This window comes from Pinus tabuliformis, chromosome 1_1 (genome assembly GCF_031772625.1).
Source record: "Pinus tabuliformis cultivar Carrire ecotype Pingquan chromosome 1_1, CPIR1, whole genome shotgun sequence".
NCBI classification, from domain to species: Eukaryota; Viridiplantae; Streptophyta; class Pinopsida; order Pinales; family Pinaceae; genus Pinus; species Pinus tabuliformis.
The window spans coordinates 471,276,654-471,290,558 of record NC_142297.1 but is presented as its reverse complement, the minus strand read 5'-3'; positions in this window follow the sequence as shown (position 1 = coordinate 471,290,558).

The following is a 13,905-nucleotide window of genomic DNA, read 5'->3' as shown; positions in this document are numbered from 1 at the left end:
TTCCACCCGACTCTAGCTCTACTCTAGCAAAATGCTGCAAAACCACTGTTCCAGCCAGAGATCTGCTCTGCGAAAATACTAGGTTGCTCCCTCTACCTCTAGAATCATCCCTTGATCCAGAGAGATCGAATTTTCTATCCCTCTCTTAGAAAAAACGAATCTCCTCAGGAAATTCAGCCTCTTGGCAAAGTGACTATGCTTCTCTCTGGGGTTTCAATCTGCTGCCCATACTAAACAACGAAACTCCTCCTTTATTTGCTACTGAGCTCTCTGGATGATCATATGCGCTCTGATACCATGTGAAAAATCGGCTAACCCAGAATCCTATTGCAGTGACTAATGTTATTTCTTCTATTTGTTAATTTAATTAAACAAATTATTTGTTGTGTGCTACGGCAAATATCGAAATAAATACACTACAACCTTCAAAAAACAAATATTGTGGAAGAAATAAAATGGTGGAAGAAATAGATACACATGCACAAAATACAATGTTATTTTTGGACTAAGTCCTAGGAAAATCCCAACTTGGGAAAACCATTGCAACAGCTGAGGGTTTTAATATTATGCAGTAGTGAAACTCTGAGTACAAACTGTTGAAGAAAGTGTAACTGGGTTCGGTCTTCATGACATTATAATTATGATTTTTGTAAAATGAATTTATTATTCCTTGCTGCATGGGTTTCATGAGAAAGAGGTTTATTTATTTAGTGGCTCCCATTGAGAGCCTTAGGATGTCAAAGAGTCAATTTCATGTGTAATGAAAAGTCTAAAAAACCCTCCAAGACAAGCACAAGAAGTCTGCAAGCTAAACGATGAAGAAGACAGTCATGTCGACCTCAAAGCATATATAGATGACAAGTCAGCGCAAAAATAAAGTCACAACGGTTCACTGTGACATGTCGGCTTATTTTTGGGAGACTAACCACTATATATACACCATCAAGGTCTGCGCAGAACAAAGACATAGAACTCGGACTTGTCTAAGGTTTTCGGAGGTCTGTTATAGGATCTCAGATGACATAGTAAGTACAAGGTCACGGATAAGTGGGACTGTAATTTCGGATGGGTATAGGACTGTAATTTCAGATGGGTACATACTAGCATCTCTGTATTTCGGATAGGTACAAACCAACATCTTTGTATATTTTGGATGGGTACTCTAGAAGGAGAAAACACAGTCATGGTCTTAGTATATTTGAATATCTCTCAATAACATACTCTCGGCATACGTCTGCCTTTGTATTCATGTCTCAGATCACTGTCTTGGCTTAATTATGATCCAACAATGATATACTCTTGGCATAACTAGACACAATGGCAACCATGTAATTAAGGTCAAGGTCATGATGAAGATCCAGATGAAGACAGGATGATGATCTCAGTGAGAGTGCAGGCTAAGATCTCGGTGAAGGTATATCTATGGGTGTAGCAGTAATGAACTAAGCACAGATGGAGATATGGTGCAGCAATCATGCTCTCATGAATATCTCAGTGAAGGAAGCATGAATGATGATCTCGGTGAAGCAGTAATGACGTTGATGATCTCAGCAGCAACAAAAGGATTGGTGTCTTGGTCTTGGAGCGGCCTAGTAGGTCAAGGGTCATGGTCTTGGTATTTGTCAGTTGGAATCTCTATAAGAAGAATTTTGTGCGGGTTTTACTCTCCAAGAGGGAGAAGTTTTTGGTTTGACAGAAAGCCAATATTGTGTGTTATTGTCTCTTTGTTTTGATAGCTATTTGATGAAGTAAGAAATACACGCACTAATGATATCAAGGAAAAATTGTGCTAATAAGCTAAAAGATAAAATACCTCACAAATGGTTATCATGCTAAGAAAAATCTCACTAACTCTAAGTGCCCTAGATTCTTCAACATGGTATCAGAGCTAAGGTGCTGAAGTCAAAGGAAGGGCAGCAAAAGAGACATACAAAGATCAGTCTTCAAGAAGGGCATCAAAGCAAGGTTGAAGAGCTTTGTCAAGATTGAAGGATTAGTCTACAACAACAGTCTACAACATTAATCAAGAATCAGTCTACAACAGCAAGAACATTTGTCTCCACAGTCATCATCAAAAGGCCACCAAGACCCTCATCAAGTTGTATACAAATCAAGGTTATAAAAATCAATCAAGGATCATCTCCTTGCCCTAGAAGAAGATCATTCGAGAAAGCAGCAAATCATCCTCAAAAGGAGCAACCTCTTCTATTGAGAAAAGACTCTCATTCAAAAGAAGGTCATCCAAGAAGAAGAAATAATATATCTTCTTCAACCATCATCAAAGAAATCAAGGTGAAGATTTCATCTTCACATGACAAGTAAGTATCTTTTCAATTTATAAATTTGGTTAAATGACTTCATAATTGCAAGGACATCTATAGTTTGGATGGGTCATCAAGTTTCCCTGCTCGAAGGAGGAGGATAGACATAGTCCTCTAAGTAGCTGAAGTCATTAAACATATCAAAAGGTCTCCTATGAAAGTTCCCCTCACATAGCAATATTGGAGACATCAAATAGATGTAGATGATAAACTCATTCTCAGAAGGTGCAATGAAGAAGGTCACATGAAATCTGATCTACATGAAAGTAAAGGGTATCAAAGGATGTAGGATATCTTCATAAGGTCTCATCTACAAGATCTAGGAAGGAAGATAACCACCATTGATCTATAATGCACTAACATATAATCAAGGTAACAAATATCCATGGGATAATAAATTTACCTCACTCTACAACTTATGGTCTCTATGCTAAATAGAGAAAGACAAGTTGATGGCAAAAGTATTGAAGGTTAAAAGAACTCAACCATGTGCAAAAAGGAAAGGCAAGGTTGGTCCTCAAGCAAGACAGAATAAGTATAGCTAAGATTCAATGCTATGGAAATATTTTGGAAGCTCATATCACCAGATAGATGGAGGAAGCTGAAGAAAAGGGCCAAGAAAAGAGGGAGTAACAAATCTCTCCTACGAGTAAGATGGTATCCCTCACAAAAGGGTCCTATCATAAGCTTCTGTTATAAGATATGACAATGATGATAAGATGCATCGTGGCATTATGGAAGCATTAGAAACAAGAGCTCGTGACATCACCATGCGAATCATGAAGGACAAAATCCATGACAGACAAAACATGAAGGATATAGCTCTTGGGAACCTTAGTGGACATTGAAGGAAGGAGTCATCTAGGACAAGGCTCTTCATACATCAAGTCAAAAAGGAAACATCTGCCAGTTAGGGATATATAAGATCCTCAAAAAATTTTGATGGAATCCTCATGGGAGGGTTCACTAATCTAGAGAGGAAGAAAGTGTTTCAACAAGAACTCCAACTTATGGAATCCATGAGATGATGGTGTGATGACATGAAGCAGATCAAGGGATTGAAGATCTTTTCAATCAAGGAAGCTGCTAGAAGAAGCCTCGATGACCTAAAAGTAAAATAAGGTATGTATGCTTGTTTTAATATTATAATTTCATGTCATATGGTTGTAGGTAGCATGGATCATTGCTTCTATCTTAAGAAGCATGATAAAGAGAAAGAGGATCTCCTCCTCTGAAAGGATGCAGGAAGGCATAAGTTACACTAGATGAAATCAACATAATATGTCCTCATATGAAGTATGAAGTGGTTGACTATAATGAAGAAACTCTTATTGAAAGCCACTGAGAAAGGAATGTGTGAGGAAGGAAGAGATTGTGAGATATGCAACCATGATGAAGGCAATCAACATCCAAATGACCAAGAAGATTTGACTAGGAAATATCCTGGAAAGATATGAAGACTCTAATGAAAGTCTGGAAAAGATGGAGACCCTTAACAATGGATATCTTTGGGAGATGTGTCAACATGTATGCAAAATGTTGATACCCACAGAAAGATGTCATGATGAGCCATCTCTTAAGGTACTATTTGATTTAATGTTATGTTTTGATTTCTTGAATAATATCTGGATGAGTTCATGCAAGGCTACTAACACAAGAGTTGCAAGTACAAGTACAACTAGCATTCATGTGGTGGATGGAAATTCCTGAAAGAAACATGATGAGGAAGAAGTAGCCATATGACGAAGGTTCCAGATATGTATCAAGAATGCCACTTACCATGAAGAAAGGAATGACATGAGAACCAAGAAGGAAAGTGATCTATGGTTGATACCCTACAAGGAAGAAGCTCAACTGAATTTCATGACATCAAGGAAAGAAATTGATCAAGAAGCTGAAGGACCCACGAAGAAGAAGCTTCTAATGAAAAGGAGAGTCCCTAGTTAAGAGGGAGCTTTGGAAAGTCCCTAATTGAGAGGGAGCTTGGGCAAGTTCCTGGTCAGAAGGAACTTGGGTACATTCCTTTACAGGAATGGGCATATCTTCCCTAGTTGAAAGGGAGAGATAGACACAACATTTTTGTCTTCATTTGGGAAGAAAGAATGGAGGATTGGTAATCATCTAGCATCTGATGCTCTTTGAAGATGTGTAGGGCATCCAAGAAAAGAGTAGGCAAGAGGACCGATATTCTTTGAGGGTTGGGAACCCAAGATATGAATAGTCCTAGAAGGTCATACTCAGTGAACACCCAGGTGGTATGTACCTTGAGAGACAATGATGAAGATGTCTATAGTCATCGGTCTCGCCAACATCGTGCTCTGATCTGATGAGAGATAAAGCTTTCAGTCAAGGCCTTGCTGTGGAAACAATGTTGTTTTCTATGATGCTATACAGATGGGTTACCAATCCCATTATTCTTATGAGAAATTCTTCATATTGAGAATGACCAAGTACCATCATGAATACCTCCCTAGTTAAAAGGGAGTGCTGAAGAAAGCGTAACTAGGTTCAGTCTTCATGACATTGTAATTATGATTTTTGTAAAATGAATTTATTATTCCTTTCTACATGGGTTTCATGAGCAAGGGGTTTATTTATTTAGCGGCTTCCATTGAAAGCCTTAGGATGTCAAAGAGTCAATGTCATGTGTAATGAATGTTAATTTGGGGTAGCATCGGATGTGCTCTAAGCCTCAAATTTTGCAGGGAGGCTTGGGCACATGTATTCCAAAGAAACCAGAAAAAGTTTTGGGAAATTCCACCCATAAATGATTTTATTAAAATAATTAATATTTTTAATGGGATTCCTAAGTCTAAACTTAGGAAAATTAAAATATTAATGGGTATTAATCTAATCAAGGGTGAAACTTCTAGAAAAAGAAACGGATCAAGCCAAAACAATCCGAGCCTTTGATTATGATTTAATATAGGTTGTTGATTTTTCAACAGAAAGATATAAGAAGGGGCTTGAGGGTCATTTGGAAGAAACACTAAGAGATTAAGGAAATCGATTTTTTGAAGTGAGAAATTCTCAGGAGGAAAATTCGATTGAGGTGATTTCTTGCAACAGAGGGGCAAGGATAGCTTTCAGAGAGAGTGAGATTCTCAGCTGGAGAATCATCAATAGAGAGAGGCAGAGAGAGATCCAATATCCTTGACGCAGAGGCTGATGCAGGGCCAAGAGGGCCACACAGAAGCAGCATAGAGGGAGAGAGAGAAAGTCCAAAATCAGAGCAGAGAGTCAGTTTCAGCAGCCGGAAGCCGGGGTGTGAGACCGAGAGGCTCAGAGTAGTTACTCTAGGCTACTGATAAATTCCCCAGTTGGGTGACGTTATGCTTGAAAGGGTTGACGTTGGGACAACGCAGGGCCTGCCAAGGGCACCTCATCCAGCAGCGGAAACAGCTGGAATTTTCTTAGTGATTGTGTGAGGTAATCTCACTAAGTTTTCTGTCAGTATTTACCTCTGTAACTGAATAACTCTTGAGGTTTTCTGAGACGTATTCAGAATTTGCTACTACTTAATAATAATAAACCCTCAGAGTTGTCGCATCGGTTTTCTCGCATTGGGTTTTTCCAGGGACTTTTGTCCAAAAACAACAGTGTCTTATGTGTTTCTATTTTCCTTGCTTAGTTTCTATGTTTTATAATCATATTTAATTTGGCGTAGGCTGCTTTACTAATTTATTTCAATGTTTCAAGAAGCAATTTGAAATAAGCTTGTAATGTAATTTACAATCTAGGTGAAGTAGATTCAGCTGGTTACAGTAGAATTCCAGAGATTGTTAGATCTAGGAATTTTCACATGGTATTGGATCTATTGATGTGAAACAGGAAGAGCAGATCTAGCACTGAAGCAAGGGCCAACTTGCTATAGCAAGAAGCAGTTCGAATCCCCTGAGGGATTGCGCATTTCTAAGCCAGGAGGGTTGTATTTTCATGGGTGTTTTTCTCTGAGTGAGCCGACACAGAGGTAAGATTGTATGATCGAGAATTTTCCGAGGCAGAGGGAGCTACGCAGAGCCACATAGAGCCACGTAGAGCTAGAGGGACGCAATTTTCTGCAAGCTGAGTGCTGGGCAGAAAAGTTGTCAGAAGGAAGTAGATCGCATATTGAGGGAATACTTCCTCAGTGATTTCTTGTCGAGGAAATTAATATTTGTCAATTACTGGGCAACAGAGGAGAAGCTGTTAAAATTGGAAACCAGGGAAAAACTTCATGTGGGTCATCTTATTCATGGCTAATAATATTTTTATTAGATTCCTCTCGTCGAGAGGTGTAGGATTGATATAAAGATCATCAAATTCCGATAAGTATTCATGGAGATATGAATTTATTTTGATTATGTAATTATTATCAAGCCAACCTACAACTCATGTAGGCTCAGAAGCCCAACAGTCGCATCTATTCACCCACCAATGTTGTGTATAAATATAAGAGGACTTTTCCTCATTTAGACTCACTCATCTCATCACATCTCTCTCTCTACTGCGCAGATATGAGTCTCTTCTCTACTACGCTGAAATGGGTCTCTCTCTCTCACACATGTGAAGCCGGAAGCTGTTGAATTTGAAGCTGCAACTGCAGAAGTAAAGATTGACTTGCATGGCCTAGAAGATCTCCTCATCTGAACTACGCTGTAGGTTCATCTGAACCTCTTCTGAAAGCCGCAACTTTTGGTGGTGGAATGAAGTCAATCCGACGAACGGTTTGCAAGATATCGACTGCCCTAGTTTGAAGCCGGAAACTGCTGAAACTGAAGCTGCAACTGCAGAAGCAAAGATTGACTTGCGTGGCCTAGAAGATCTCCTCATCTGAACTGCGCTGTAGGTTCATATGAACCTCCTCTGGAAGCCGAAATTTTTGGTGGTGGAATGAAGTCAATCCGACTGTCGGTTTGTGAGATATGGTCTGCCCTAGTTTGATAATGAAGCCGCTAATGCTGATGCTACTGATCTAGGGTTTGCTACTGCTGATATGAATCAGATTTATTGTACTATTTCTCTCTGCTGAATTATTGAAGATAAAAGAATATTTGATCAAAGGATTTCCCCACACATTGTGGGGTTTGTCCCGGGCTAGCCGCCACATCTTGTGTCTCTTGTCTTGGCTTGTTTTCTGTCGATCGTTTAATGTTCTATCTGCACTTTACTTTATGTACATGTGATTGCTAATCGGTGGAATATAATAAGAAAAAGAAGTAAACTGTTATAAGCATAGAACATACCATAACTTAACATGGTATCAGAGCTAAGGTGAAGACAAAGCCCAAGCAAGAGCAAGAGCAATCATTGAAGAGAAGATTAGCAAGGCCATCCTAAAAGAACTATGGGGTCCTCAACACTCTTTCCTGCCGAAGACAAGCTCCGTGAGAAAGCTGACTATCACGGATGGAAGATGTTTATCGATCTAACCCTTGAAGATCAAGGAGTGCTGGACCATGTAAGAGGCAATATTGTTGAGCCTTCATCAAATGCATCTGCTGCTGCCTGGAACAAATGGAAAAATGGATAAGTCAAAACAAAGAAGATCATCCGGGACTCTATCGACAAGCGATTGGTGGCCTACATCTCTGATCTAGACACCTCCAAGGAAATCTACGACAGACTGGTGAGTTTATTTAAAGTTAATGATGCAAATCAAGTTTTGTTTCTTAGAAATAAGTTGAGGGAAATCAAGAAGGGTAAAGATGAAAGTATGCAAGCATACTTCTTAAGAATCACCGAGATCAAGAACGATCTCCTATCTATTGGGGAAACCATTACTGACAGAGAAATGGCACTCACAACTCTCGGAGGATTACCATCTGAATGGTATGTGTTCAGGACTACTCTTCTGAACAATAATGTAATTCCTAGTTTCGAGGAATTAATGGCTAGATGCATTCAAGAACAAACAAGGGTAGAAGAGCAGGAAATGCCCTTGCCTAAAGGTCCTCCTGCTGCTTTTGGAAAAATAATGTTAAAGATGCTTTCACTCTTGTGTTTCGAGTTGATTCTTTATATCAAGTCGGTGGAAGTCCGCTAGGTGTCATGTCTGGTGACACAACGCTTCAGTCCGAACTTTGGCATCGGAGGTTTGCCCACCTTCATTACAAAGCTCTACCCGATGTAAGACAGATGGTAACAGGGATGCCTGAATTCCAAGTAGAGAAAGAAGGTGTATGTCCGGGATGTGCCGAAGGAAAGCTCAAAAGGGGACCATTCCCCTCAAGCCAAAGCAAGACCTCCGATATATAACAATTGGTTTACTCAGGCAAACCTGAGGTTGGCATTAAGAGGGAGACTTCTACACCACATACTCCTGAGCAGAATGGTGTGGTGGGAAGGAAGAATCACACGATGATGGAAGCTGTCCGGGCCATGCTACATGATCAAAGACTTCCAAAGTTTCTATGGGCTGAAGCTGTAAACATTGCCGTATATGTACAAAATCGATGCCCTCATCAAGCATTGGGTTCCAAGACTCCTGAAGAAAAATTCACCGATAAGAAACCTCATGTTTCTCATTTTAAAATTTTTGGAAGCCCTGTATATTTTCATGTGCCGAAAGAGAAAAGAAATAAATTGGGAGCATTTGGAAAGAAGGGAATTTTCGTGGGCTATGGTGAAAATACTAAAGGCTATAGAATCTATGTAGCCGGTCAAAGGGAAGTCATAATTAGTCATGATGTCACCTTTGACGAAGATATGGCTCTTAGCAAGGTGATCTATCTTCTGACTTTGAGGAGCTCTCAAGAAGCCGACACCAGGGAACCGAAAGAAAAGGGTATTGAATCAATGCCTGATGTAGAAGAACCCATGGATCCGATTGATCCTCATCCACATGAGCCTTCCTCTTCTAGGAAGAGGCCTTCATGGCTTAGGGGGATACTTGATGATGCTGAAGGACATGCTGCACCCTGAGGAACCTTCCATCAAAGTAAGGAACTTAACAGGTATCAGGGATACCTGACCATCATGAGCATGATCATACAAAATGAACCTTCATCATTCTCAGATGTCATCAAGCATTAACTATGGAAGGATGCTATGACCATAGAATATGAGTCTATTATGGAGAATGATGTCTGGGAAGTAGTTCCCAGACCCTAGACAAGACAATTGTTACTTCAAAATGGCTTTACAAGATAAATCATGCAGCAAATGGAAGTATGGAAAAGTATAAGGCTCGTTTTGTTGCTCATGGTTTCTCCCAGAAGGAAGGTATAGACTATGATGTGATATTTGCATCTGTTTCCGGATATATGACCATCCGCTCGATCATAACCCTTGCTACTTCACAAGGATGGAACCTACATCAGATGGATGTCAAGACTGCATTCTTGCACGGTTTGATCAAAGAAGAGGTCTACGTGGAGAAACCCGAAGGATTTAAGATTTATGATTGAAAATCTCATGTATGCAGGTTGAAGAAGGCTCTTTATGGGCTGAAGCAAGCACCCCGAGCATGGTATGAGAGGATCGATAGCTACTTGATGAAGTTGGGATTCACTAGGAATGAAGTCGTTCCTAACCTTTACTTTAAGGTTGAAGATGACAAGCCTCTCATACTGGTGTTGTATGTGGATGACCTCTTTCTAACAGGTGTAGACCCTCTCATTCACAAATGTAAGAGGGAGCTGGCTTCTGGATTTGAAATAAAGGACCAAGGACTTGAAGTATGGCAGAAGCCAAGGGAAATTTTCCTATCTCAAGGAAAATATGTGGTAAAGATATTGGAAAGATTCGGTATGATGGACTGCAAGCCTGTGACTACCTCGAGGATCTTAACTTTTAGAAGTTATATGGTAGTGATGTCATACCAGACTTGGGAAATGCCTCTGAGTTTCAAAAACTCATTCGCATTGATGTTCTTGGTGAACCTCCGTCCGAACATATGTTTTGCAGTTAGCATTGTGAGCTCATATTTGGTTGAGCCTCACTGAATTGATGCCAGGAATCTTCTGAGATGTCTTCAGGACACAATCTCTCATGGATTAAGATACACTTTCGGAGATGTGAGACTACTTGGATATACTGATGTTGATTGGGCAGGCAGCGTGGTGGACCGTAAGAGCACTTCCAGGTGCCGTTTCACCTTGGGATCGGCTTCGATATCCCGGATGAGCAAGAAGCAGAAATCGGTGGCTTTGAGCACCGCCAAAGCAGGATATATTGTTTCTAGCATGACCTCGTGTGAGGCAGTCTGGTTGCGAAAGCTCTTCAATGAGCTGTTTGGAATTACATTGGATACCACTGTGATTCTCTATAACAACCAGAGGTGGGATTCGATTATTGAGGAATCCCGTATTCGTCGAGTGCTCCAGCAGATAGACATCATCTGGGATATGGTAATTTGATGAGAAAGGATGCTCCATCGCATTAAGATGATGTACAGGTTGATACACCTTGTCAAAGCCCCAAGGAAAGATCTAATCTATGATTTTCCAAATCGACTTGGAGTCGGCAAGAAACCCTTGTACAAGGGTCCTGCTTGTTGCATACATTGAGCTCTGGGAGCTCTGAGGGCTTGCGGTTATTACTGGAGCAACATACGACCACAGGGTGACTCACCCTCCCCTAGTGGTGCGCACTGGAACAAGATGATTCGCTCTCTTGTGGGACAAGATGATTCGCTCTCTTGTGGAACAGGATGATTCGCTCTCCTGTGTAGCAGGATGATTAGTTCTCCTGTGAGGCCTGGATTGATGTGTTCTCCATGGCAGCCTGGATTGATGTGTTCTCCACGGCGATTGTAACAGGATTGATGTGTTCTCCTGTGAGGCCTGGATTGATGTGTTGAAGAAGGCTCTCTATGGGCTGAAGCAAGCACCCCGAGCATGGTATGAGAGGATCGATAGCTACTTGATGAAGTTGGGATTCACTAGGAGTGAAGCCATTCCTAACCTTTACTTTAAGGTTGAAGATGACAAGCCTCTCATACTGGTGTTGTATGTGGATGACCTCTTTCTAACAGGTGTAGACCCTCTCATTCACAAATGTAAGAGGGAGCTGGCTTCTGGATTTGAAATAAAGGACCAAGGACTTGAAGTATGGCAGAAGCCAAGGGAAATTTTCCTATCTCAAGGAAAATATGTGGTAAAGATATTGGAAAGATTTGGTATGATGGACTGCAAGCCTGTGACTACCTCGAGGATCTTAACTTTTAGAAGTTATATGGTAGTGATGTCATACCAGACTTGGGAAATGCCTCTGAGTTTCAAAAACTCATTCGCATTGATGTTCTTGGTGAACCTCCGTCCGAACATATGTTTTGCAGTTAGCATTGTGAGCTCATATTTGGTTGAGCCTCACTGAATTGATGCCAGGAATCTTCTGAGATGTCTTCAGGACACAATCTCTCATGGATTAAGGCACACTGTCGGAGATGTGAGACTACTTGGATATACTGATGTTGATTGGGCAGGCAGTGTGGTGGACCGTAAGAGCACTTCCGGGTGCCGTTTCACCTTGGGATCGGCTTCGATATCCCGGATGAGCAGGAAGCAGAAGTCGGTGGCTTTGAGCACCGCCAAAGCAGGATATATTGTTGCTAGCATGACCTCGTGTGAGGCAGTCTGGTTGCGAAAGCTCTTCAGTGAGCTGTTTGGATTTACATTGGATACCACTGTGATTCTCTATAACAACCAGAGGTGGGATTCGATTATTGAGGAATCCCGTATTCGTCGATTGCTCCAGCAGATAGACATCATCTGGGATATGGTAATTTGATGAGCAAGGATGCTCCATCGCATTAAGATGATGTACAGGTTGATACACCTTGTCAAAGCCCTGGGGAAAGATCTAATCTATGATTTTCCAAATTGACTTGGAGTCGGCAAGAAACCCTTGTACAAGGGTCCTGCTTGTTGCATACATTGAGCTCTGGGAGCTCTGAGGGCTTGCGGTTATTACTGGAGCAACATACGACCACAGGGTGACTCACCCTCCCCTGGTGGTGCGCACTGGAACAAGATGATTCGCTCTCTTGTGGGACAAGATGATTCGCTCTCTTGTGGAACAGGATGATTCGCTCTCCTGTGTAGCAGGATTATTAGTTCTCCTGTGAGGCCTGGATTGATGTGTTCTCCATGGCAGCCTGGATTGATGTGTTCTCCACGGCGATTGTAGCAGGATTGATGTGTTCTCCTGTGAGGGCTGGATTGATGTGTTCTCCATGGAAATTGTAGCAAGATTGATGTGTTCTCCTGTGAGGCCTGGATTGATGTGTTCTCCATGGAAATTGTAGCAGGATTGATGTGTTCTCCTGTGAGGCCTGGATTGATGTGTTCTCCATGGCAATTGTAGCAGGATTGATGTGTTCTCCTGTGAGGACAGGATTGATTAGTTCTCCTATCGAGACATCCTACCCATGCAGTCTGGGACTCATGGGAAGTACCTCTCATCTGATCAATGAGCAGGGAAATGAAGTTAGGGACCATAGTAGTACCGATGGACGCATCGTCGTAACTACCGTACTCCCTACGCTATGATGACCTCCATTGATCTGGGATCAATGATACTGGTCTGAGACCAGTGGTAGGATTTGTACCATACTATGACGCTGACTTCGGGTCGGTTGAGACTGGTCTGGGATCAATGGTACATACTCTGAGACTGACTTTGAGTCAGTGGAGGATGATATTGGTCTGGGACCATTGGAGTTGTACTCACTATGACACTGACTTTGGGTTGGTTGAGACTAGTCTGGGACCAGTGGTACATACTCTGAGACTGACTTTGAGTCAGTATGATACATCCTCGATCATTTCTTCTTCTTCATAATTCAGACAAAAGCAAAGTAGAACAGAACAATGCAAGAGCAGAGCAGAACAGAACAAAACAGTACAGATCAGTGCAGGGCAGAACAAGACAAAGCAGAACAGGCAAAATAGAGCAGAGCAGGGCAAGGGTCAGGCTGTACAAGGTAGTGCATTTGATGGATGAATAGTAACGACCGATAGACAGATTGCAGATGAATTTCTCCATGGTTGAGAGGGAGTGTTAAAATTGGCAACCAGGGCAAAACTTCATGTGGGTCATCTTATTCATGGCTAATAATATTTTTATTAGATTCCTCTCGTCGAGAGGTGTAGGATTGATATAAAGATCATCAAATTCCGATAAGTATTCATGGAGATATGAATTTATTTTGATTATGGAATTATTATCAAGCCGACCTACAACTCATGTAAGCTCAGAAGCCCAACAGTCGCATCTATTCACCCACCAACGTTGTGTATAAATATAAGAGGACTTTTCCTCATTTAGACTCACTCATCTCATCACATCTCTCTCTCTCTACTGCGCAGATATGAGTCTCTTCTCTACTGCGCTGAAATGGGTCTCTCTCTCTCACACATGTGAAGTCGGAAGCTGTTGAATTTGAAGCTGCAACTGCAGAAGTAAAGATTGACTTGCGTGGCCTAGAAGATCTCCTCATCTGAACTACGTTGTAGGTTCATCTGAACCTCCTCTGAAAGCCGCAACTTTTGGTGGTGGAATGAAGTCAATCCGACGAACGGTTTGCAAGATATCGACTGCCCTAGTTTGAAGCAGGAAACTGCTGAAACTGAAGCTGCAACTGCAGAAGCAAAGATTGACT